This window comes from Macaca mulatta, chromosome Y (assembly GCF_049350105.2).
Source record: "Macaca mulatta isolate MMU2019108-1 chromosome Y, T2T-MMU8v2.0, whole genome shotgun sequence".
NCBI classification, from domain to species: Eukaryota; Metazoa; Chordata; class Mammalia; order Primates; family Cercopithecidae; genus Macaca; species Macaca mulatta.
This window is the reverse complement of record NC_133427.1, coordinates 9836018-9863519: the sequence shown is the minus strand read 5'-3', so window position 1 is coordinate 9863519 and position 27502 is coordinate 9836018. Positions and strand designations below refer to the sequence as shown.

General features: G+C 47.0%; 2 pseudogenes; one reads left to right on the top strand and one right to left on the bottom strand.

Annotated features, from left to right (window-relative positions):
* Positions 1-23543, bottom strand: part of LOC144338903 (RNA-binding motif protein, Y chromosome, family 1 member B-like) — a 78712-nt pseudogene extending 55169 nt beyond the window's left edge.
* Positions 1735-14283, top strand: LOC144338895 (troponin T, fast skeletal muscle-like; annotated as a pseudogene).
* Positions 23544-27502: the final 3959 nt, after the last annotated feature.

Genomic DNA, 27502 nt, shown 5'->3' with positions numbered 1-27502 from the left:
TCAAGTCAGGGGCCCCAGGTGGGGAGTGCTTCCCAGCTCCCCCCATTCACAAGCCTGTGGGGCTGAGGGGCTCCTGCGTGTTGGGACTGAGCTATTGCATGACTCCAGCCCCAGAGACTCCCTGGGACAAGGATGGACATGCTAGGAGGGGGATGGGGCTCCAGCCATGCAGGGAGAAGGTGTCCAATAGATGGCCTGTGGGAGACACAGGGCCACCAGGTCACTCTGGAAGCAGCACTGAGGCCAGTGAGCGAACAGACAGACAGACAGCAGGGCAGAGTGGGACAGGAGCAGAGGAGGCAGGGCCACCAGGAGAGCTTTGCCGCTTGGCTCTGTGGCCGCTCCCCACAAGCACTCAGCCTCTTACCAGACCTCGCACTCCTTTCTGGCCAGCCTTACCACCACAAGGGGTTCCTCCTTAGCCAGGTACTGCGTCCAGCAAGACCCCTAAGTCAGGGAGGCCGGGGCTGGCAGCCCATTCTTCGTCCTCACCACGCCACTCCTTCTGGGCCCTTGGCCAGACTGCAGTGCTCAGGATATCCCACCGCTCACTCCCCATGCACACACACCCACTAAGGTATCCAGAACGGGTGACCTCAGGCCCACCAGCAAAACCAGGAGCTTTGCGGTATATGCAGGGGGCTCCCAGGCAACGAGAGATCTGCCAGTGAGGACACTCGAGGGCCAGTGTGCACTGGGCTGGGCACTGGCAAGGCAGGACCCTACCCCCACCCCTGGGCAGCACCCCCACTCCCACCCCCAGGCCCAGGCCTGCTGACCTCAGCCAAGTGCAGAGGAGGGCACTGGTTCAGACTCAGAGGGTTGAGGGCATCGTGTGTCAGCGACCTTGCTGCCACCTAAGGCCCAGAGCAGGGACTGATGGGTCAGGGTGGGCAAGTGCCTTTAGGCCGGCAGCAGACCCCCGTTCTGGGCCCAGCTGGGCCAGGACAGCCAGGTCCAACCCAGGGTCCAGCAGCAGAGTGTACCCGAAAGGAAACCACCAGTTATGAGGGTGGCCAGGGCAGGCCAGGCAGGCCCCAGAGGTGGCCAGGGAGAAGTAGCGGGGTGTCCCAAAGGGGCCCGTCCCAGTCTCAGGAGAGCAGCCATGTGGCAGTCAGCGGGCAGGCCCTGGGGAGGTCAGGGATGACCTCACCTGGGCTCCTGGCCCGTGGACAGCAGCTGTGGTGGACATTCTGGACTCGGGTAGGGGCTCCTAGAGTTGAGACCAGCAAGGAGTTAGACATCACGTTGCCGGCAGAGGCTCCTGATGCCTGAGGGCCTGTAGTCATTCCATGACCTGATGAGTTCTACCCAGTAACGCAGACTTTACAGGCAGGGGTCACACTCTGGGAAGCACCAAACGATGGGGCGGCACCCATCCCAGCTGCTACGCCCTCTTGGTGGTGAGGGTCCCAGATTCCAATTTTGGCCCTGCCAGACCCGAGGACAGACCTGGGGGACAGATGAGACCCAGTGCTCTTAGTCCCCTACCTTGCCCCACGAGGTCCCCATGGCCCCCTCCTCTCCACCAGATCTTCAGGGGAGGGGCTCCACTGGGCACCCAGCCCCTTCCACCCTGTCCGCAAGCATCGATTCCCCGGCCTAAGCTCGGGGCACCTGTATGGACCCATAGGCACACCCTGGGGAAGAGAAGGTCCGAGTGAAAGGGGCCCCTTGTCCACCACACACCCCATGCCCACTGCTCCCCCGCAGCCATGCTGGCTTTTCTCTTGCATGTGTGCTTGTGCTTTTTACCGCCTCAAAGACACCGCAGAGGAAGACTCGGAAAGTAAGGGCCCGCCCCTCTGGCTGCCCTGTCTCTGTCTCCCTCTGACCTCTTTCTCTTCCCCTGACACAGGGACCTCGGAAGGCCAGGCCTTGCTGCTCCACATGGTGCTGCCAGGGTCAGGCTGCCAGGGCCTCCCAGGTGCCACCGCTCCGAGCTTCTGCCACCCTGCAGAGGGGGAGGTAGCGGGACCACCCAGCAGTGCTAGAGCCCGGAAAGGGCGCGCCCCCTCTCCCCTTTCTCCCAAGCCTCTTCCTTCCCAATCTTCTTTCCAAGCCCCTCTCTCCTTTCCTCCCTCTCCTCCCTTCCCAGCCTTCAAGGATACTGCCTGTCTCACTCCTATTTCTTCCCTTCCTCTTCCTCACCCTCCTTCCTGGCCCCAGGCCCTGGGGCTCTTCCTCTCCAACTCTGCTTGGGGCTTTTGGAGGCCTAGAGCAGAAACCGGACTGTCTTGTTTCTGGGGGATAGGGGTACGCCCAGCTGAAAAGGAGGGCAGCCTTCAGCAGGGGGAACCCAAGGCTCCAGGCCGCCTAGTCTCATGCAAGCTGTCTCTCTCCCTCTCCCCACGCTGGTGATGTGCTGACCAGAGGAGAAGCCAAGACCCAAATGAGTGTGAGGTCCTGGCAGGCCTGGCACCAAGTGTGTTCCATGGTGGGGGTAGGGGAGTGGGCCAGGGCCAGCTGGCTGGAGCCTACACTCGGAGAGATGCTTGGAGGAATGCTCAGAGTGCAGGGTGGGAGGGACGAGGGTCACCTGGGAGATGGGCTTGGGAGGCCCAGCAGGATGTGATTTTGCCCAAGGTCATGTGGTGCAAACAAGGAGGGCTTCATGCAGGAGGAGGCTACCGATGAGGAAGGAAGGAGGAGAGGTGGGTGGGAGAGAGTCAAGGAAGGAAGACAGGGTGCAGGGAGTCAGACCACCGCAACACCCACAGGCTTCGGGAGACTGCAGTATGCCCCACCATACTTCGAGGACTCCCAGAGCCCTAGATGTGAAAATCAACGGGAAAGTGAATCAGGCAGTGGGAGAAAGGTGGGGGACTCACCCCAGAAACCCCCCTCAGAATGACACCTTGACCATGTCCAAAATAGCTTGCTGTGCAGGGGCCCCTGTTCCCCTTTGGGGCAGAATTTGGAGGCTCTTATTCTCATCGTACTTGCTTGTGAGCAGTTCATGGATTTGTTTTTTTACTGCAGCTCTTGCAACTTTTCTGCTTTTGATCAGTACTCAGAAGCCACAGCACTCACTATGTGATTCATCTCTTGAGTGCTTTTGCCTGTGTTTTGCTCTGCACCGGGGGCAATCTTAGAGTATGTTAGCACACTCTCACTGTTGGCTCCCACTTGGGGAGCATTGCAGAGTCTCAGAAGAAGAGTGAGAACATCCAAAGGGTATCGCCGGCATATTTCCATCCTTTCCATTTTATTTTTCAGTGATTTTAAGTAAAGTAATGCCGGATCACGAGATATTTTCTCATTTTAGAGAAAGTGTTTGTTTATTCATTAAGAAAATAAGGATGATGGCCAAATAGAAACAGCTCCAGTCTCCAGCTCCCAGCGCGAGCAACACAGAAGACGGGCGATTTCTGCATTTGTAACTGAGGTACTGGGTTCATCTCACTAGGGATTGCCGGACAATCAGTGCTAGTCAGCTGCTGCAGCCTGACCAGCAAGAGCTGAAGCAGGGCGAGGCATCGCCTCACCTGGGAAGCGCAAGGGGGAAGGGAATCCCTTTTCCTAGCCAGGGGAACTGAGACACACAACACCTGGAAAATCGGGTAACTCCCACTCCAATACTGCGCTTTACCAAGGGTCTTAGCAAACGGGCACACCAGGAGACTATATCCCACACCTGGCCGGGAGGGTCCCATGCCCAGGGAGCCTCCCTCATTGCTAGCACAGCAGTCTGCGATCTAACTGCAAGGCAGCAGCGAGGCTAGGGGAGGGGCGCCCGCCATTGCTGAGGCTTAAGTAGGAAAACAAAGCCGCTGGGAAGCTCCAACTGGGTGGAGCTCACAGCAGCTCAAGGAAGCCTGCCAGTCTCTGTAGACTCCACCTCCGGGGGCAGGGCACAGTTAAACAACAACAACAACAAAAGCAGCAGAAACCTCTGCAGATGCAAAGGACTGTGTCTGACAGCTTTGAAGAGAGCAGTGGATCTCCCAACATGGAGGTTGAGATCTGAGAACGGACAGGCTGCCTGCTCAAGTGGGTCCCTGACCCCTGAGTAGCCTAACTGGGAGACATCCCCCACTAGGGGCAGACCGACACCCCACACCTCACACGGTGGGATACACCCCTGAGAGGAAGCTTCCAAAGCAAGAATCAGACAGGTACACTCGCTGTTCAGCAATATTCTATCTTCTGCAGCCTCTGCTGCTGATATCCAGGCAAACAGTGTCTGGAGTGGACCTCAAGCAATCTCCAACAGACCTACAGCTGAGGGTCCTGACTGTTAGAAGGAAAACTAACAAACATGAAGGACACCCACACCAAAACCCCATCAGTACGTCACCATCATCAAAGACCAGAGGCAGATAAAACCACAAAGATGGGGAAAAAGCAGGGCGGAAAAGCTGGAAATTCAAAAAATAAGAGCACATCTCCCACTGCATAGGAACACAGCTCATCGCCAGCAACGGATCAAAGCTTGACGGAGAATGACTTTGACGAGATGAGAGAAGAAGGCTTCAGTCCATCAAACTTCTCAGAGCTAAAGGAGGAATTACGTACCCAGCGCAAAGAAACTAAAAATCTTGAAAAAAGAGTGGAAGAATTGATAACTAGAATAATTAATGCAGAGAAGGCCATAAACGAACTGACAGAGATGAAAACCATGACACAAGAAATACGTGACAAATGCCCAAGCTTCAGTAACCGACTCAATCAACTGGAAGAAAGCGTATCAGCGATTGAGGATCAACTGAATGAAATGAAGCAAGAAGATAAATCTAAAGAAAAAAAGAAGAAAAAGAAATGAACAAAGCCTTCAAGAAGTATGGGATTATGTAAAAAGACCAAATCTGCGTCTGATTGGGGTGCCTGAAAGTGAGGGGGAAAATGGAACCAAGTTGGAAAACACTCTTCAGGATATCATGCAGGAGAACTTCCCCAACCTAGTAGGGCAGGCCAACATTCAAATTCAGGAAATACAGGTGAACGCCACAAAGATACTCCTGGAGAAGAGCAACTGCAAGACACATAATTGCCAGATTCACCCAAGTTGAAATGAAGGAAAAAATGTTAAGGGCAGCCAGAGAGAAAGGTCGGCTTACACACAAAGGGAAGCCCATCAGACTAACAGCAGATCTCTCGGCAGAAACTCTCAAAGCCAGAAGAGAGTGGGGGCCAATATTCAACATTCTTAAAGAAAAGAATTTTAAGCCCAGAATTTCATATCCAGCCAAACTAAGTTTCATAAGTGAAGGAGAAATAAAATCCTTTACAGATAAGCAAATGCTTAGAGATTTTGTCACCACCAGGCCTGCCTTACAAGAGACCCTGAAGGAAGCACTAAACACGAAAAGGAACAACCGGTACCAGCCACTGCAAAAACATGCCAAAATGTAAAGACCATCGAGGCTAGGAAGAAACTGCATCAACTAACGAGCAAAATAACCAGTTAATATCATAATGGCAGGATCAAGTTCACACATAACAATATTAACCTTAAATGTAAATGGACTAAATGCTCCAATTAAAAGACACAGACTGGCAAACTGGATAAAGAGTCAAGACCCATTTAGTTTGCTGTATTCAGGAGACCCATTTCACATGCAGAGACATACATAGGCTCAAAATAAAGGGATGGAGGAAGATCTACCAAGCAAATGGAGAACAAAAAAAGCAGGGGTTGTAATGCTAGTCTCTGATAAAACAGACTTTAAACCCTCAAAGATCAAAAGAGACAAGAAGGCCATTGCATAATGGTAAAGGGATCAATTCAACAGGAAGAGCTAACTATCCTAAATATATATGCACCCAATACAGGAGCACCCAGATTCATAAAGCAAGTCCTTAGAGACTTACAAAGAGACTTAGACTCCCATACAATAATAAAGGGAGACTTTAACACCCCACTGCCAACATTAGACAGATCAACGAGACAGAAAGTTAACAAGGATATCCAGAAATTGAACTCAGCTCTGCAGCCAGCAGACCTAATAGACATGTACAGAACTCTCCACCCCAAATCAAGAGAATATACATTCTTCTCAGCACCACAGCACACTTATTCCAAAATAGACCACATAATTGGAAGTAAAGCACTCCTCAGCAAATGTACAGGAACGGAAATTATAACAAACTGTCTCTCAGACCACAGTGCAATCAAGCTAGAACTCAGGACTAAGAAACTCAATCAAAACGGCTCAACTACATGGAAACTGAATAACCTGCTCCTGAATGACTACTGGGTAAATAACGAAATGAAGGCAGAAATAAAGATGTTCTTTGAAACCAATGAGAGCAAAGATACAACATACCAGAATCTCTGGGACACATTTAAGGCAGTGAGTAGAGGGAAATTTATAGCACTAAATGCCCAGAAGAGAAAGCTGGAAAGATCTAAAATTGACACTGTAACATCACGATTAAAAGAACTAGAGAAGAAAGAGCAAACACATTGAAAAGCTAGCAGAAGGCAAGAAATAACTAAGATCAGAGCAGAACTGAAGGAGATAGAGACACAAAAAAACCCGCCAAAAAAATCAATGAATCCAGGAGTTGGTTTTTTGAAAAGATCAACAAAATTGATAGACCGCTAGCAAGAGTAATAAAGAAGAAAAGAGAGAATAATCAAATAGATGCAATAAAAAAATGATAAAGGGGATATCACCACCGACCCCACAGAAATACAAAGTACCATCAGATAATACTATAAACACCTGTACGCAAATAAACTAGAAAACCTAGAAGAAATGGATAATTTCCTGGACACTTACACTCTCCCAAGACTAAACCAGGAAGAAGCTGAATCCCTGAATAGACCAATAGCAGGCTCTGAAGTTGAGGCAATAATTAATAGCCTACCAACCAAAAAAAGTCCAGGACCAGATGGATTCACAGCTGAATTCTACCAGAGGTACAAGGAGGAGCTGGCACCATTCCTCCTGAAACTATTCCAATCAACAGAAAAAGAGGGAATCCTCCCTAACTCATTTTATGAGGCCAACATCATCCTGATACCAAAGCCTGGCAGAGACACAACAAAAAAAGCGAATTTTGGACCAATATCCCTGATGAACATTGATGCAAAAATCCTCAGTAAAATACTGGCAAACCGGATCCAGCAGCACATCAAAAAGCTTATCCGCCATGATCAAGTGGGCTTCATCCCTGGGATGCAAGGCTGGTTCAACATGCGCAAATCAATAAACGTAATCCAGCATATAAACAGAACCGAAGACAAAAACCACATGATTATCTCAATAGATGCAGAAAAGGCCTTTGACAAAATTCAACAGCCCTTCATGCTAAAAACGCTCAATAAATTCGGTATTGATGGAACGTATCTCAAAATCATAAGAGCTATTTATGACAAACCCACAGCCAATATCATACTGAATGGGCAAAAACTGGAAAAATTCCCTTTGAAAACTGGCACAAGACAGGGATGCCCTCTCTCACCACTCCTATTCAACATAGTGTTGGAAGTCCTGGCTAGGGCAATCAGACAAGAGAAAGAAATCAAGGGTATTCAGTTAGGAAAAGAAGAAGTCAAATGGTCCCTGTTTGCAGATGACATGATTGTATATTTAGAAAACCCCACTGTCTCAGCCCAAAATCTCCTTAAGCTGATAAGAAACTTCAGCAAAGTCTCAGGGTACAAAATTAATGTGCAAAAATCACAGGCATTCTTGTACACCAGTAACAGACAGACAGAGAGCCAAATTATGAATGAACTTCCATTCACAATTGCTTCAAAGAGAATAAAATACCTAGGAATCCAACTTACAAGGGATATAAAGGACCTCTTCAAGGAGAACTACAAACCACTGCTCAGTGAAATAAAAGAGGACACAAACAAATGGAAGAACATACCATGCTCATGGATAGGAAGACTCAATATCATGAAAATGGCCATACTGCCCAAGGTAATTTATAGATTCAATGCCATCCCCATCAAGCTACCAATGAGTTTCTTCACAGAATTGGAAAAAACTACTTTAAAGTTCATATGGAATCAAAAAAGAGCCCGCATCTCCAAGACAATCCTAAGTCAAAAGAACAAAGCTGGAGGCATCACGCTACCTGACTTCAAACTATACTGCAAGGCTACAGTAACCAAAACAGCATGGTACTGGTACCAAAACAGAGATATAGACCAATGGAACAGAACAGAGTCCTCAGAAATAATACCACACATCTACAGCCATCTGATCTTTGACAAAGCTGAGAAGAACAAGAAATGGGGAAAGGATTCCCTATTTAATAAATGGCGCTGGGAAAATTGGCTAACCATGAGTAGAAAGCTGAAACTGGATCCTTTCCTTACTCCTTATACGAAAATTAATTCAAGATGGATTAGAGACTTAAATGTTAGACCTAATACCATAAAAACCCTAGGAGAAAGCCTAGGTAATACCATTCAGGACATAGGCATGGACAAGGACTTCATGTCTAAAACACCAAAAGCAACGGCAACAAAAGCCAAAATTGACAAATGGGATCTAATTAAACTAAAGAGCTTCTGCACAGCAAAAGAAACTACCATCAGAGTGAACAGGCAACCTACAGAATGGGAGAAAATTTTTGCAATCTACTCATCTGACAAAGGGCTAATATCCAGAACCTACAAAGAACTCAAACAAATTTACAAGAAAAAAACAAACAACCCCATCAAAAAGTGGGCAAAGGATATGAACAGACATTTCTCAAAAGAAGACATTCATACAGCCAACAGACACATGAAAAAATGCTCATCATCACTGGCCATCAGAGAAATGCAAATCAAAACCACAATGAGATACCATCTTGCACCAGTTAGAATGGCAATCATTCAAAAGTCAGGAAACAACAGGTGCTGGAGAGGATGTGGAGAAATAGGAACACTTTTACACTGTTGGTGGGATTGTAAACTAGTTCAACCATTGTGGAAAACAGTATGGCGATTCCTCAAGGATCTAGAACTAGAAGTACCATATGACCCAGCCATCCCATTCCTGGGTATATACCCAAAGGATTATAAATCATGCTGCTATAAAGACACATGCACACGTATGTTTATTGCGGCACTATTCACAATAGCAAAGACTTGGAATCAACCCAAATGTCCATCAGTGACAGACTGGATTAAGAAAATGTGGCACATATACACCATGGAATACTACGCAGCCATAAAAAAGGATGAGTTTGTGTCCTTTGTAGGGACATGGATGCAGCTGGAAACCATCATTGTCAGCAAACTATCGCAAGAACAGAAAACCAAACACCGCATGTCCTCACTCATAAGTGGGAACTGAACAATGAGATCACTTGGACTCGGGAAGGGGAACATCATACACCAGGGCCTATCACGGGGAGGGGGGAGAGGAGAAGGATTGCATTGGAAGTTATACCTGATGTAAATGACGAGTTGATGGGTGCTGACGAGTTGATGGGTGCAGCACACCAACATGGCACAAGTATACATATGTAACAAACCTGCACGTTACGCACATGTACCCTAGAACTTAAAAGTATTATAATAATTTTAAAAAAGAAAGAAAGAAAAAAAAAGAAAACAAGGCACCTCATGAAAGAGCATTTGGAAATATATAAAAGTCAAATGAAGAAAAAACGTCATCTATAATTCTCCCACCCAGCCAGCCACACTGTGGAAAAGAGATAATAAAAAGAAATAAATAAAGAGCCTTATCTGTTCCTTTTTCCCATACATAGGGCCTCGAAAAAAAGACTTAAATTGGGCACTGTTTTTCAAACATCATACTGTCTATACAGCCTTGAATTCTGCTTTTGTACAATGTAGCACTATTCGTAAGTATTTTTCCATGTTTTTACACAGTCTTTTTAAATATTTTGAATGGCCACATAATATTCCATCAATTGGACAAACCGTAATTTTCCTCACCATTCCCCTATTGCAGGCTTTCCCCAATACTTTACTGTCATAAATAACATTGGTTGGAAAGCGTTTTTGGTCTTTAGGGTTATTTCCGTAGGCCACATTCCCAGAACTGGAATTACTATCTCAAAGAGTATGAATGTTGTTAAGACTTTGACATCCAATGCCAAATTGGTTCCCATGAGGCCTGGCCAACATTGTCTTCTACGTGCGATGTGAACGGGTCTGTGTCCTACACCCTCCTCACTCAAGCACAGAAACGTGCTTTAATGTCACAGCCTGTGATGGATGAGAAAGAGCACCTCATGGTTGCTTGGCTTTGTGCCCCGATAGTCACTTGGGGCCAACGTTTCCCTGTATTTGTGGATGGGTCGTCTCTCTAAGAACTCGTAGCTATGGCCGTTGCTCATTTGTCTCATGGTGGAGGCGTCTCTGTGTTTTCTTAGTCATCAGTTTGCCTAAGGATGTAAGTCCTCTCTGTATTTGCTGAAAATATATTTTGAGTCTTTCTTTTTGGCCTTTATATTGTTCTTTTTTTTTCACATACATAAGTTTTTCATTTGTGTGGCGTCATCTGGCTTTCCTTCCCTTAGAGCCACCTTCTGCTGCTTCTGAGCTTAGGAAACCCTTCCCTCCTCCAGTTTTTGATTGATATTGTTGAAAAAAAAAAAAAGTGTTGTTTTAACTCTGCTGCATCTGGAATGTGTTGGTGAGAGGAGGGGATCACACACCCATCCGTAGAGGGGGCCTCATTTCCCCTTCAGATTGCTTTCTTCACAGCCTCCTCTCCTCTTTCCTTTGGGTCCCCAGAGAGAAAGATGAAAGAGGGGCTGGGGAAAAAGAGGGGCTGGAGAAAATCAGGAGTTGGGGAAAGGCAAAGGCTTGCAGCGGCCATTCCTGCCCAGGGAGTCCACCGCACCATAGCTGCTCACACGACCTGACTGCGTTAGTTTATCTGTTTGAGAAGGAAACGGAGGTACCCTTCCTGGTAGCTGGGGTGCAGCGACACTTGCAATGGCCGAAAGCCAAAAGGCAGACAGCGGCGCTGGAGCTGAGGCCTTCTTGACGGGGCTCAAGCCACTCTTGGGATGGTGGGCTACAAACCTCAGAAGCATAAAGCTAGGGCAAACATACCACTAGGCAGGGCATCCTCAGGAGGGGGCCAGAGCAGGAGGTCACCAGGGTCAGGAGGAGCCAGGCAGAGAAAGGCACGAGGCTGACCCTCTGGGATGGCTTCCCGGGTCTCTACTCAGCAGCCTCTCTGTCTGCTCTTGAGACTCACTGCTCCTAAGATCCCAGAAAAGGAGAAAGTGGACTTCCATGCAAGTTTATAGGGCTCCGGTCAACATGGCCACCATTTCCCCACACCCCAGCTTTTCGGCTCCAGGCCAGGCCTCAGAAGGTCACTTCTTCCCCAGCACGCACAGCTGAGGACCCCTGGATCCAGGCAATTCTACCATAACCTTTTCCTGGACCAGAGGAATCCTCTGTAAAAACAAACATCTCTCTTCCCTTCTCCTCCATCTATCTTTCTATCCATCCATCCACCCACCCACATAAGCACCTACGGATTCACCTACCCATCAATACACTCACCGACCCACTCACCCATTCACCCAACCATCTATCCCTTCATTCATCCATCCACCCACCCACCAACCTACCCATGCACCCCCCTAACCATAGATCTCTCCATCCATCCACTCACCCGTTCACCCTTCCGTTCATTCATCCATCCATTATCCACTCACCCATGCAATCACCCACCCACCCACTCATCCACCCATCCATCCATCCGTCCATCTGTCCATCCATCCATCCATCCATCCATCCATCCATCCATCCATCCATCCATCCATCCATCCTTACTTCCATCCATCCAACCAGCCACGTATCCACTCACCCATTCATCAATCCATCTACCCACCCAATCACCCATCTGTAAACTCACCCACTTATCCACCCACTCTTCTATCCATTCACCTACCCATCCATCCATCCATCCATCCTCCATTTCTCCAATCATCCATCTATCCACCCACTCATCTGTCTCCATCCTATATCACTCATCCACCCATCCATGAGTTCATCTGTTCACATGCCCATCTATTTATCCAACAAATTTCTCTCATTCGGCAGTCTTCTCTCTGTCAGGCCCATTTAGGGCAACTCTGAGGTTGATGACAGAGCAAGTCAGAATCAGTCCATCCCAACGATGCTGAGGACCTTCTGGCTAGGCACCATCCCTGCTTTGTGGCTCTGCAGTCAGGTCACCCTTGGCCCCTATGGGGATAGCAGCCATGGGAATGTGAAGAAGGCAAAACATTCCTTGCCACTTGCCATGTTCATGGTGGCCAAGGGAGACAGGGCTTCTCTGCTGGAGCAAGGGAAGGGGCCTCTTGCTGCAAGGCAGGCCAGGCAGGGCAGCATTTGGAGAGAGGGTTGGGGCTGACGCCCACTGACCCTGCCCACAGCACATCCAAAAGAAGCGTCCGAACAAAGACCTAATGGAGCTCCGGGCCCTCATTGACAGCCACGTTGAGGCTCGGAAGAAGGAGGAAGAAGAGCTGATCGCTCTCAAGGAGAGAATCGTGAGAAGGGCAGTTCAGGTTGCAGCACGGACTGGTGGGCACCCTGGGAGGAGCTGGGGACATGGCTGAGCAGACCCCGGTCTCTGGCAGCAGGAGAAGCACCCGTGCAGAGACAGCAGAGGAGCAGAGGATTCGGGCAGAGAAGGAGAGGGAACGCCAGGTCAGACTGGCAGTGAGGAGTGCACCATCCCCACCACTGCCTCATCAGTGAATGAAACCCAGGTCCAGAGAAATGTAGGGGGCTGAGGCCTTCCTCCTCCCGGGTTTCTCATGGTCACTGGCCAATGAGCAGAGCCACTGACTAAGACCCCCACACCCTGCAGTAACCCGCACAAGGGAACCAATCCTGGCCAAGACCTGGAGCTTCCTTCCAGACAGTTCTAAGCCCAGGGTGGGTCCCTAAAGCCTGCCCAGAAAGCACAGCACTCCCTCCATCCCTGAGCATCTTGGGGCCAGGGTCTCCACTGGAGGAAAAAGCCAGAAGTGAGGAGGAGGACACCATGAGGAAGGCAGAGAACAATCTGAAGAAGAGGAAGGCTCTGTCTTCCATGGCAGCCAACTACAGCAGCTATCTGGTCAAGGTGCGTACCGCTGCTGGGAGCATGGTGGCAGCCTTCAGTGTGGGCTGCTCCCAGTGCCCTCCAGAGACCAGGCCCCTCTCTTTGGGCCTGGACCCTACAGGCTGACCAGAAGAAAGGTAAGAAGCAGACGGATTGCAAAATGAAGAAGATTCTGTCTGAGAGATCCGATATCAACCACCTCAGTGAAGACAAACTGAGGTGAGGGGTAGATGTTGCAGGACTCAGCCCTGAGGGTCGGGGGGTGACCCTGCAGGACCTGGCAACTCCTCCCCAGGCACCCCAGGCCCCTGTTCCTCGCTGGCTGGAGGAGGACTCCAGGGGCCTGGCCCTACCTTGGGGGCTTATTCAGGTAAGCCTCACCACTTCCTCTGCCTCAGGGACAAGGCTGAAGGGAGCCAGAGTTGGGAAGGAGGTGTCCGCAGGCGTCACCTGCACCTTTGCCCCATTCATGGTTCACATTCCCCGCCCCACATCCTGCCACAGGCTGAAGGTAAGTGGCCAGGTCTGGACTGCTGTGTGTGGCAGCCGAGTCCAGTACAGGCCACTGAGAGTAAGACCAGGTACGAGCCAGAGGGCCAAAGGACGGCGTCGCCCTGCACAAGGAGCCAGGAGACAGTAAGGGAACCGAAGAGCCCTGGTGGGGTCCCAGCAGCCCCGCCCACCCTGTGGTGGAGATGGGCCTTTGACCAACGCACGCAGGCCTGACCCTCGGGTCGTCACAGTGAGTCACTCGTGTTGTTCACAGATCACCATGCTCAGGAGGTACACTGACCAGGCCCAGAAGCAATGAGTAGTCCTGCCGTCCTTGCTCCATGCCAGGCACAGGGGCCTGTGGGACCAGCTGCTGATCCCTAACACGGGCTGGTGGTGGCCGGTCTCAGCAGGACAGAAACAAGACTAATCTGGCCAGGCCACTCGGGCCAGTATCTGCAGGCCTGTGACCAGCGACCTGGAGCCTCCTCCCTCTCCTGCACCCAGGGGAGCCCTGGCGGATGGCAGAGTCAGGAGGAGGGAGCCCAGTGGGACTCGCCCATCATGCCCTCGCCCCGAGTCTGGCACTGGCTGCAGGGAGAAGGCAGCCAAGGGACCTCCGGATGGAGCTGCGAGGGTGGCCTTTGGTGTGGCCAACCGGGGCCCTCAAGTGACCTGCCCTCCCAGGGACCTAGGACAGGAAGTTAAGCAGCCAGGGCTTTGTCACCAGCCCCTCTGTGACGCTGGGCAAAATCATGGACTCCTCAGGATGGTGATGCCTCTTCCATAAAATCGTGTCCCTGGAGGCTGTGGAATCCCTTGGCACAGCTACTCGACCACCTGCACGGGGCTGCACTCAGGGTGCTCCCAACGATGTCACGCTGGGCATCCTGTCACCAAGCCCAGCTGTGCAGCCAGTTCCATTTCCCCAAGGATCGCCGTGTTTGGGGGCTACTTGGAGTTTGGATGTTTTCTGGGATTCTTCTCCCTCCTCCTGTGGCCCTGGCTTCCCTGCGGCGCCTAGGGCAGTCTCCTCCACAGTGCAGGTGACGTCACAGCTTCCCCGTTGTGCTGTCAGAGATCCTGTGCAGGCCCTTCTGAGGGCAGGCAATTGGCGTGGTGTGCATGTGCCTGCGTGTGTGCACGTGTGCATGTGCTGAGGGTGCTCAGGAACGTGTGAGGGCACGACCTTTCCCAGCCACGCATCCTGCTGAGTAGCCTTGTCTGAAAGGGGCTGGCCTGGCAGGCCCAAGCACTCCTCTCCCCCGCCTGCCTCCATCCCTCAGCCACACCCAGCTCCTCCTCACTCAACGGCCATGTGAAGCCCTCTGACAAATGGGGCAGGCTCCTGGGATCATCACCCCTCGGAGGCCACCGCCTGGAGGGCCATGAGCTCCTTTGAGGCCAAGCATCTGGGAGGATTATTGTCTGCCAAGACAGTCTTCCCCAGCTGGGGGTCTGTCTGCAGTGGTACCTCAGGCAAGGAAGGAAGGACAGAGGGAGTGTGTCCCGGGCTCACGTGCTAGCCCCCTAACCACACTAACGACCCAGGCCCGCCAGGCACAGGTGAGTGCGCTCTGCCTGGACTGAAACTGGGTGTGCGCCCTGAGAGCGGCCTGGCATTGGGCTGACAGTCCTCCCAGAGTCGGGGAGTGAAAGGGGTATGGCCAGAGGCCTTGACCCTCAAGGACCACTTGCTTCCCACTTGCAAGAGCAAGAAGGCTGGGTCCTGGGCCAAGGGCAAAGTGGGTGGGTGCTGGAAGTAGAGAGGCCAGAAAGGACCCTCAAGGCAGAGACCCTCCGCCTCTCCTGGGACTTCGCATCCTCCAGCCCCACAATCTTATCATCAGGGGCTCCCTGACAATCCTGGGGGTGGAGAGGCCATCCTGGAGCACCGCCCCCATCTCTGTCCTCGCTGCCTCCGTCCTCCCGTGGCCTGTGAATAAAGCCTCAGACCTCCCTCCACAGTGTGCTCTTGCTTTTGCATGGGGGCCCTGGGCGACATGGGGTGAGGGAGGGTAGGGGCTGCCCAAAGGCAGAGCATCCTGGCCACCTGCAGGCCAGCTGAGGAGAGGACTGGCCAGCATGTGCCACCAGCTGCTACAGCCAGGGCAGTGCCCGAATGCCCATCAGATGCTGCCCATGGCTTTTTCCTCTAAAATGTCGGCTTTGTTCCTGCTGTAGCCTATAGGACCCCTCTACTCTCCACTTCCACGGGGTCTTCATGCAGGAGAGATCTGCAGACCTCACCACCAGCCCCAGACCCCATCCGTCCATGCTAGCTCTAAATCCACTGGGGGCAGAGAAAGTTTGCCTCAGGAGGGGGTGAGAGAGGAGGGCAAGGCTGCCAAGGAGACTTTGCCATCCCCCAGAAAGGCGGAGCCAGGCATGAGGGGGCCACACACACACAAAAACATCTCAGGCGTGTGAACCCACAACATGTAAACACGCACACCGAAACATCATCCAAGGAGTGTAACCCCACAACACATACACGCACAGCAACATCATCCAAGGTGTGTGAGAGCAAATACACACCCACACACAAAACACCCCTCCACCATGCGCGCACACACACACACATCTTCTCAGGTGTGTGACCCCAGAACACACAAACACACACCCACAGAAGCATCATTCCAGTTGTGTGACCCGACAATGCAAACACACACAGAGCAACATCATTCCAGGTGTGTGAGACTTCACAACACACACACAGACAAAATATCACCCCTCCACAACACACACACAAACATCATCTCAGGTGTGTGACCCCAGAACACACACACAGAAACATCACCCCGTGTGTGAGACCTGACAACACACACACACACACACACACACACACACAAATATACACAGAAACATATTCCCAGGTGTGTGAGACCCCACAACACACACACACACACACAGAACCATCATCCCAGGTGTGTGAGACCCCACAACACACACACAAACACACACACAAAGCGTTACCCCTCCACAACACATACGCACACAGAAACATCATCTCAGGTGTGTGAACCCACAACACACACATACACACAAACAAACATCATTCCAGGTGTGTGACCCCACAACACACACACACAGCAACATCATCCCAGGTGTGTGAGACCCCATAACATAAACACACACAAAATCACCCCTCCACAACACACACACACGCACACACACAAGCATCATCTCAGGTGTGTGGCCCCAGAACACACACACACACACACAAAAACACAAACACATACAGAAACATCATCCCAGGTGCTTGAGACCCAACAACACACACACACACACCCCCACACACCCACACACACACACACACACACACACACAGAAACGTCTGTTAAAGTTTTCCTTTAATATACTCTTCACGTGCTATTTCTTAGAGGTTAGTCTTTCACCAATGATGCGTTCATGGCTAATCTTTTAGTGGAAACGTGCTAGCTGGTGTATTGTGAACTCAATTATTACCTAAATTCAGCAATCCTCTAATTGAAATGTAAAATTGAAAATGGAAGTTTTCCATTTCCTCCATGTTATGATGCAGGCTCGAGTAAGAATTTCAATTTGTTCTGCTTAAACTTCTTGCTGAGAACTGTGACTGTTTTGTCTTCGTTTTTTCTGTTCAGTCTGAAATCTTACTCTTCTCCTCCTCAAGATTATTCCTTCTTTTCTATCCTACTGCTCGCTTCATGTTGCTTGGTTCTAAATTCTCTCCTGAAATAATTTCAAATCCTGCACTAAGGATCTTGTGTTAAGGTGTAAAGTTCCCTGTACAATTTTAATGATAAATATACAGCCCCCTCGTGTTTCATAACTCTGCGTTTCGGTGATACCCACTTAACTGAAAAATGTTGGACTCTTCCGTGTCCACATTTGAAGGCTTACAAATACTTTCCTTTTTAAATAGTATTTAAGCCCAGTGACTGCTTTTCTGCTAAATGCTCTTGTAGTTCTTAGTATCCTCACATAACCAGTAAGAATGCTTTGCATATACTGAAGTCACAGAAACTATGGCCAGGCACAGTGGCTCACACTGGAGCCAGTGTGGAAGACTGAGGCAGACGGACTACTTGAGCCCAGGGCTTTAATGTCAGCTCTGACAATGTAGTGAAATGCTGTCTCTAGAAAAATATAGAAAAAAACTATTGGATAGGTGTGGTGGTGCATGCCACTAGTCACAGCAATTCAGGAGACTGAAACAGAAGAATTGCATGTGCTCAGGAATTTGAGGCTGCAGTGAGCCATCATCTTACCAGTGCCTGGCCTGGTGGGAGCGAGACTCCAAACTGACAAAGAAACTGAACATGCAATTTTTAGGTTGGAACACCGGGGGTCCAATAAAACGGGACCTAGGAAATGGAAGAATTGATTAGATTAAGAAGCCTGTCATCAAAGAATACTGCCAGGAACTTTAAGGAAAAGTGAGAGGAATTCTCTAGCAAACAAAGCATTAAATGGAGCGTTTGCCTCTTTGTAATCATTTCTTTGATCTGCAGTTAGAAGGTCAAGTATTTCTTCACCATAAATCTGAAATTCGCCTAGTGAGATTCAAACTAAAATAAAAGCTATCTATCAATAAATAGGTCCATGTATGTGTCAATTCTAATATGTTTCTCAATCTTAAGCTTTCAGGTAAATAGTTCATTTTCAGTCACACAAAAACTACGGTCTGGCTCTCAGGTAGCATTTACCTTGGCCTCCCATCCCACCATTGCTTCTTGCCACAGTCGAAGGGGCAGCTTTTTTAGGAGGAGGACTTCCAATTCTTGAAGATGGACCTCTTTTAACTCCAAATGTTCCCTAGAAGAACTCAGGTGGAGATCAGCAGTGTATCTGCCCTTATCTGTGTTTCAAACAAAATCTTGAGAAGTATCACTGTTTCTTAAATGGCTAAATTTTAGATGTTATAAATCTTTCTTACATATTGCAATCTTAAAATTGCACATTTCTCTAAATAAAATTCAGCATTTCTATATGAGATTAGTGTAATTCAAGCAATAAAAGTCCGTTTAGAAAATCTACAAAAATAATCAGGAATCATTATATATTGGTGTGTGAAAGAGATATGGGATAAGTGGAGAGTGGAGAGCAGAAAGCTATCAGTTAAATATGTAATTATAATCTAAATCAAGAAAAACATATTAGGAGATCAATGATAAATGGCTGTTCATATCATTATGGTATGAAAAAAGCTTCATCAAAACATCAGAATGTTAAACCAAATTCCACTCAAAGGAAATCAAATAGTTACAGAATCAAAAAGTGACACCTCAGAAAAATTAATTCTCTGTAAAATGTGCTAACAGAATTTAGCATTCCTACAGTTCCTTTATGAAACACAGTAATTTTCAGCTTAGGCTATGCTCATTTTAATAATCTTTAAGAATTGCATTCTAAATAATGAAAAATTTTTATATGTCTACAAAAAATGTAGTTATATTCCAATTCCCTGGTGGTGTCACAGGCATCAACAGTGACATTCTCCTGCATGGCAGAGTATTATTAAACTTCAACCTCAAGATCAATTGAGACTAAAAAGGACACAAAGCTCTGTCTCTTATAAGAGAGTGGAACATACACTGCAATTTCAACCTGAGAAAACATCTTCAATGAAGTACACATCTAGTTGTTCAAACTCCAAATGACATGTTAGGTTTTTGAAGGTTGGTTGATAGATAATACAATCTAACCAATAGGTATATTTTTAATGCATAGTTTGCTTTTTGTTTTTTTAAGTAAAAATTGGCCCCTCATTCCTATCGAGTAAATCTCTCAGAAATACCATTTTCAGTGACTCATCTTCCAGCGAGGAAAGTTACATACTTGTTTGTGAAGCAGTGGTTTTTAGACTTCTCCTGAGTCATAGACTCTTTGGAGAAATTAAAGTTCTACATTCCTTAAATGAAAGATTCTGTATGGCAGGCCAATGTGCATCTTCTCCATATCAAAATGAAAAAGGAATAGATCTGCCTACGTGTGTGCACGTGTATTCAGAGAAAAACAAATATTGTGAAATCATTTCTAAAACACTGAGTTACTAATGTCCTGTTGGAGGGTTTCCATGATTTCGTCGTATTTTGACAATGCAACTTTTATGAACTTTGGGGTCCCAAAGTAAGAAACTCTAAAGTAATAGGAATGGGAATGAGTTCTACAGAAATCCTGTTGAGTATAGACAATCAGCAATCATAAACTCAATTCAGTTTGAGATTTGCATTATTTCTATGCAAAGTAATTAAGATTTGAAAACAATTTTTAGATATAAGTTCAATCATTCTTGTAATACTTCTTTAGGATTTACAAACCATTTTGTTCATTAACAAGAATTTAATTTACTTTTCATAGGAAGTAAATATAATTGAGAAATTTCTACATCTCCAAACGCTGTCTTTCATTTACTCTGGTTTCATCTTTATGTGTTAAAATATTACCCTAGTGTCCTCCACCTGAGGGATGCCATCCTCTTGTTCCTCCGCTACATCCTCTTTTCAATCTCAGACTTCCTAAAGGGCTTATGTGTCCTGAAGGAGATGGTGTTCTCCACGTACCACCACTGTGAAAAGACGGTTTGTTGGCTTGTTCTACTTTTATCGCTTTTCCATGCAAAAACTAAAAGTATTAAGTATACTATCAATACAATTGTTACATTTAACCTAAACACATTTTACAAACATTCTTCAACAACCGTATTTCAGGTCTAGATGTTTTCTTTGAAACAAACTTTTTTCTTTTTTTTTTTTTCCTGAAATGACCACACCATTCACAAGGTGAAACTTGAGATATTTACGGAGTACATGCCCTTCCATGAAGGGATTCACACATATTCCATTATTCAAATTTCTTGAAAGGCCTCCAGTGTTAAAAAATAACACCTCAAGAAAAATTAACCTGTCATAAATTCTATAAGACAAGGTAGCACATCTTTTTTTACAATGCATAATATACTTCATCTTTGCATCCACATCATTAACTAAAAAACGTCAGTGTCTCAGGTGTATATGAAAGAATGTCTCATTAGAAAAGTAAGGTTATTGTCCAGACGTGGTGTCTCATGCCTGTAATCCCAGCACTTTGGAAGGCTGAGGTGGGCAGATCATGAGGTCAGGAGATGGAGACCATCCTGGTTAACACCGTGAAACCTGAATTTCTACTACAGAAAAAAAAAAAAAAAAAAAAAAAAAAAAAACTGGGTGTGATGTAGTCTACTAGAGGAAGCTGAGGCAGGAAAATGGCGTGAACCTGGGTGGTGGAGCTTTCAGTGAGCCAAGATCACGCCACTGTATTCCAGCCCAGGTGACAGAGGGAGACCCCATCTGAAAAAAAAAAAAAAGAAAAGAAAAAGAAAAAAGAAAGAAAAGAAAAAGTGAGGTGAGGTTATTTAGTCAAAGTGATTAGTCACATTATTGATTTTGTATTGTTTCTTGTTTATTTGGCTTATAGTTATGTACAATGTCTCTGTATGATTTAAAATTCTACACTTACTCTACTTCTGTTTCCTTAAATGTGATCCTTGGTTGGTGTCGTTCATGTTTTCAGCCTTACTCGTTTCTTATGTGTCCCTAAAAAACAACTCTTAGTAGAGTACTACATGTCATTTCTCAGAAATGCTTAAATGTCCTAATTAAATTCACAATAACTTTCTCCAGTTTAATCTTTTCTATAGTCTAAAGTAATGTTTGAAAACAGTTCAGCTAAGAACTCTATTTAAAAATTACATGGCTTTGGTCCTTGGTGGAAGATCTTAAATCCCTTCCAAGATCTCTTTCAGTCACATAGCCAACTTTTCTTACTTTGAGACTTCTTTTGTTATTTCTAGTCCTAAAAGATTTTCCCCAGATTTGCATATGGGTGCTTGCTTCCTAGTATTCTGAGGTTAGTCAAAATTTCTTAAACTGTTCTTTGCCCCTGAAAGTACCTCCTTTGTGTCCATTCTTAATACTTAGGTGCATATAACACACACGCGCGCGCACACACACACATGTATGTATAATATAATATAAATATATATACTACCTATAGTATATATATACACACACACAATAAACCTTGTGACATGAAGTAATTTAGAAATCACATCTACAAAAATTGCCTGTTTTCTGCTTGAAAACTAGTGGAAAAATATTATCACAGATTATTATACATAAGTCAGAAACACCTCCAGTCCTGACACCATGCAATGAACCAAAAGAAACTCTCAGGTTCTACCACACCTTCAGATACAAAAGTGGAAGAATAAATAAACATGTTCTGTCTGCTATGTACTGGGAAGTGTGCTACATGTGACAGAAATATAAGCAACTAGGAAAATTTAAATATACACTAAAGGCAATTTAACAATCAAGAGATATGATATACATGGCACAGGGAGTACAAAATACCTACTATATAGGATGAAGAAGAAACTATAAATTCTAAGTTGTTTTTGAAGCGTAAATTGTTATTTCTGAGACATTTACAGAGAACAGTAATGCTCACGCAGTTCAAGAAAGCATATTCAAGATAGCATGAGGGGTAACAGAAACTACAATCAGATTGTGATAATGTTATAAAACAAAAAGCTCCCAAGGGTCCAGAATGGAATGATCTTGACTGCAACGTAAAGGAATTCTGTAGTTAATAGTATTACAGAAGAGTTTAAAGCTGCAATAAACAAACAATCCCTTGACTGTTAAGACTCAATAGGACAAGAGACCATTGATTGCATCAAAACAAGTTATCCAATACACTGGGAAAACTAGTAATTACGTATGCATGTTACATAAACCACTCTGATGACTAAAGACATTCTTAGGAGAAAAGGGCAACGATGGGGTAAAAATGCCAGTTAGTTGTTCTGTTATCCAAATTCAATGTCCTCAGATTATTTTCTATTTTCAACTTCTTAACACTTCCTTAAATGAAAACGCCTTCTTTAAATATACTTTCTCTAGAATGTACTTTCAGAGAGTGGGGAAGAATGTTTCCATCACGTGAGTCTGTCTAGGTGTCTTCTACAGAAGATTTCTTTCTGGTAAGTCAGACTCGGTGTCTATCCACAGTGTGTATATGCTACACAATTATTTCTATAATTGGAAATAATTCCATTACTAGCATTTAATAGATACTGACTGCTTTCTCTCATTTTCCTGAGGATTTCTTCTAAGTTGTACCGCTCTTTGTAAGCTTTGAAAACCTGCTGACACTCCTATTGAAATACAAACATGGAAACTGGATTACCATATACTAATTTATGTAATGTGCATTCCTATATCGTTTCAACTACACTTGCATTTATATGGCAAAAGGAAGAGGATGGCTAAAGCATTTCAGTTCATGTGGCATTCTGCTATCTTCAAAAGTTTAATCCTACTAAAAAGACCTACTAATACTGTTAACTGAAAAACGGAGTTAGGATATTATTCACTAGGGACCCTTACCTTTCCATTCCTATCTTTGGCAGCATTCTTAGCATCTGCAGCGTTCTCACAAGGAATAAATGTGAAGCCTCTGCACTTGTCGGTTCGATTTTCTTCAAAAGAACTAAAATATATGAAAACATTTTACATTTATGTAACGGAATAACCATAGTACTAACCATCTGAAAGTTACATCAAACCAAAAAAAAAAAAAATGCACTTTACATCATTACTGTGATTTAATACTAAGTCACCCGTATAGTGTGCCTATTTTACTTCATTTTGCTCGCTACCTGCACAAATAATGTACTTTTGCTTGTTTTCCTTTCACAGTAGTAGGTGACCCTTACCACAGACCCTTCACTTGCAGGCCATGAGATTTTTTCAAATATCAAATTGAAACTTAAAACAGCAGTTTAAAAACAACAACAAAAAATCACTTTGGACGCATATATTCAAGCAAATATATTGAGTATATGTTTACTTGTACTTGTAAAAATATATGTATACAGAATACCCAAAATAGATGTTGGTGTTAAGAGTTACCTTCTGATAAGGGACCATGTTTCCCAAATACTGCCTTAAGCATCCTTTCCTTGGCTTCTCTACTTAGACCACAAATGAACAGCTTGCCAGGCTGATTCACTTCCATCATTTTGCTGTAAATGGTAAAAAATTATCTATATTTAGATAACGATAAGGAAGCCCAAAAGATAAAATTTTATTACATACGGTGTTGAAAACTCAAGTGAAGTACCCTTACAGAGGCTGACATCTTTTTAGTATTTCTTACTTGAACTATGAAAAATGTGTAACATACAGAGCAAAAGAAGCACTGACTTCATGGACAAACGCTGCATTTTACTATGTACCTCACAAAAACTTGCTTGTGAAAATCAGATAAGAAAAGCCTTGTGATTTTCTAAAGTTGCAATACACAGGAAGCCTATTTAAACACTTTAATTTGAAAATTATGCATTTGGGAGGTACAATGTGATTTTGTTTGTTTTCTTGTCTTCCCCCCCGCCCCCCGCCCCTCGCCCCCACCTCGAGAACCTTCAATTTCCTTTAGCCAAAGTGCACTGCTCACTGAAGCGTCCTCCACACAGCCTCAAGTGATCGTGCCAAGTCTCAGCTTCCCAAGTAACTGCGAGTAGAGGCGCTCGCAACCTTAGCTGAGTGTGTGTGTGTGTATGTGTATGTGTATGTGCGTGTGTGTCCGTGTGTGTGTGTGTGTGTGTGTGCGTGAATACACACAGGTTTCCCCATGTTGCCGAAGCTGGTCTCAAACTCCTGGGCTCAGGTGAACTGCTGGCATGGGGCTATAAAATCGATGAGATTTCAAGGGTGAAACACCACGCCAAGCCTGATATTTTGATATATGACTAAATTAACCTAATTCAAGTACATGCTTTCTTGGGGATAATATTTTAAATATTTTACTAACTTTTAGTGATTTCAAATATACGAGAGATCAGAGATCCCCAAACACTAGCCTCCAGCGGGTACCTATCTCTGGCCCGTTGGCAACCTGGATGGTGAACCACTCGCACTGCCTGAGCCGCGCCACCCGTGGGATCAGCGGAGGAACCCTACTGTGAACTGCGCATGCGAAAGATCTAGGTGGCGCTCTCCTTGGGAAAATGTAATATCTGAGGACGACCTGAGGTGGAACAGTTTCATCTGCAAACCGTCCTACTTATCCTCCCGCTGCCACGCCCTGTCCTCCTCACAGATCCGCTGCCCAATCCCCACCCCCGTCACACTGCTGTGACCCGCAGCCCCGCCACAACCCGTGCGCACTGGAACCCTGACGCCCTCCAGGCTCCCCAACGTGTCCAACTCACAGCCTTCTCCCTTTACACACTCCTAGTCTGGGGAAAAATCATCTTCCACTAAACGAGTCCTTGGTGCCAAAATGGTAACAGATTAAACGAGTTCATTATGTTACTCAGGTTGGTCTCCATCTCCTGACCACAAGCCATCCTCCCACCTTCACCTTCCCAAATGCCAGGATTACAAGAGTAAGTCAGTGTCCCAGGTAAATAAAATAACTTAAGCACATTTATTTTGCTTCTGTTTTAGGCTATTGCCATTTATCTTGATTGCACTCACTTATTCGGATTAAATTATTTACTATGCCAGAGATACAGGAAACAAGTTTCAAATCCTGTCATGTAAGGAGGGAGACAATTCAAGGCTTTACAGAGGGAAATTTAAACTGTGATTATTCATGGTCCCAGACTTCTACGTACACTAAAGTAACGCATTTTATGTCAAATATCCATAATTTCTGTCAAGCAAAACTAGAAATCTGACATGTGCTAACTGAAAGGACAAGTTTTTAATCACAGTGGTTAAGTAGATTGCCTGTCTATTTAAATTATGGCCACATGCACAAAGGAAAACTGCTTTAATAAAAAGTGCACATGAGGCGCCCTAGCTCGCTGTCCCACAACTTGCCCACCTGTCAGACATGGCTGACAGTAGAAGCAAGAATCCTCATGAAACAGACAATGAGTTTACAAAAATGAGTTTCTAAATAACACTAGCGATTTCTTTCCCTACTGTCTCTTCCCGTAATTCAATACAGACACATTAAAAACCCAGCCTGTTTTATAGACAACATCCAAAAACCTCGCTGTCTTTGTATTTTTGCTGAGAGATCAACCTGACCACAGAAATAGAAAACAAAGTTGCTTTAGAGTAGGACAAACAGCCTCTGGGTCACGGGGCCCTCACGGCGCATGCATCTGGTTTTGGAACCACAGGTGGCCAACTGCGGGGTGAGATGTCACATCCGTACTATACCTAAAGGATGCCGAAAGTGCTGGAAAAACCCAGCCTCTCTCTGAGGCTGATCAGTGCGAGGGCGGTGGGCATCTTCTGAGGCTTTCCGCACCCTGGTGGCCTGCAGTTCCACCCTCCTGGGGAAAACCTCCTGCGAGAAGCCATCAGAGCTTGTGCCAGGTGGCGCCGGCATTGTGCACTTTGGAATTGGGTGCTTGGATGTCCCATGCCCTAACCGGCATCCTGACAGTTGCAAGCCGTTGATCCACAGTGAACGCATGAAACATCTCTCTTCCTTTGGCAGGCCAGAAAGATGGTACTGCATATTGCCGATCTTGTGGAGAGAGAGAGGGATCAGCGCTGGTTGCTTGGGCATCTTGGGGCACTGGGCCTGGGCAGGAGTGTGGGAGGAAAGTCGCCTTGTACAGTGGAATTCCCCTGCTCTTGAGGCCAGGAATCCTGCAGGGACTCTGGCAGGTCTAGGCAAATAGAGTCTCCCAGTACCATAGTTCCTCCCTGAGCATGATACCATGCTGAACTCCCAGGAGCATTCTGAAGGACCTCTCACCCAGTGCCCTGTGAACACCAGAGGCCAGCAGCTAGGGATGCCCATGGATGGCATGTGTGGATGCTGTTGTGCACTGCCTTGCCAAGCCCGAGGCTCCTGTAAGCACAGAGGCACCCGCGATGCTTGCTGGCAGGGCTCTGCAAGACCAGGGCTTTGGCCTATGGCTCCTAGACTTCTGTACGCAGCAGACCGTGCTGTGGCCCAGGGTCCCACAGTCAGTGCAGCGGGCTGTGGGCCTGGCAGGGCTTCCCAGGAACCCTGGGTCAACGTAGGTGTGGCAAAGGATTGTCAGCAGGGGACGCCCACCGACCTCCAGGGGAGCAGCCCCCAGAGGCCAGGGGTTGCGGTGGTGTGGGGTGGGAGGAGTAGGCCATGGTATGTGGGAGCTCTGGAGGAGGGTGCCCCTGTTCAGCCTAGAGGCAGGGGAGGGCATCTGGGGTGCAGAGCAAAGAGGCAGCCTTGGGGGATGATGCAGTGCTGGTGGTGGACAACATAATGGCGATGGTCAAGGTCGTGGCCAGGGAGGAGGTCGATGAGAAGTGGCAGAAGCACCAGAGGGCACAGCCTGGCCTTGGCCCCAGCCAGCAACGGACTCTCTGGACATCCAACTCTTGGAGCTTGGCTATCTGAACACCCCAGGCCCCAGGGCATCCCCAGTTTCTGGGCCAGATCCTAAACTTTGCTGCTGCCCATTCGGGATGGCTGGCAGCTGGGGCTGGGTGTTATGCTTCTCAAGGCAAGATGGGGTGGGGCCAGGCCAGAGCTGCAGGGGGTCAGACAGAAGACAGGGGATGGAGGACAGAGGAGAAACCAAGTCCAGGCTCTTGTAGATAGGAGGGCAGCTTGTTTGCGGGTGCTGTGAGAGCACGTGGTAGGGAAGGGGTAGCCCAGATCATCACTAACAATGGAGAATAACGGCACCAAGGACCCTTCACACACAGCAGACTGTTGAAGGGCACTTTTCTCTTGGAAAGTCCCTGGAGGAAGGGGAGTCTGCATGGCCATGCCAGCCATGAAACTATCCCCACTCCCCATGCCTGTTTCCAGCAGGCTCATGCCAGAAACCCAATGTGCATACCCAGAAGTCAGCCCGGATCACACAACATGAAGTCCTGTTTAGCTACATGATGGAACTGCATGTCAGGCTGTGGAGACTCGGTCTAGAGAAGAGGTCGGGTTTCTGAGTCAGGCTGATGTCCCCCTGGTACCTCCGGGTGTCTCAGCAGGAGAGCTGAGAAGAAGAAAAGCTTGCTTCA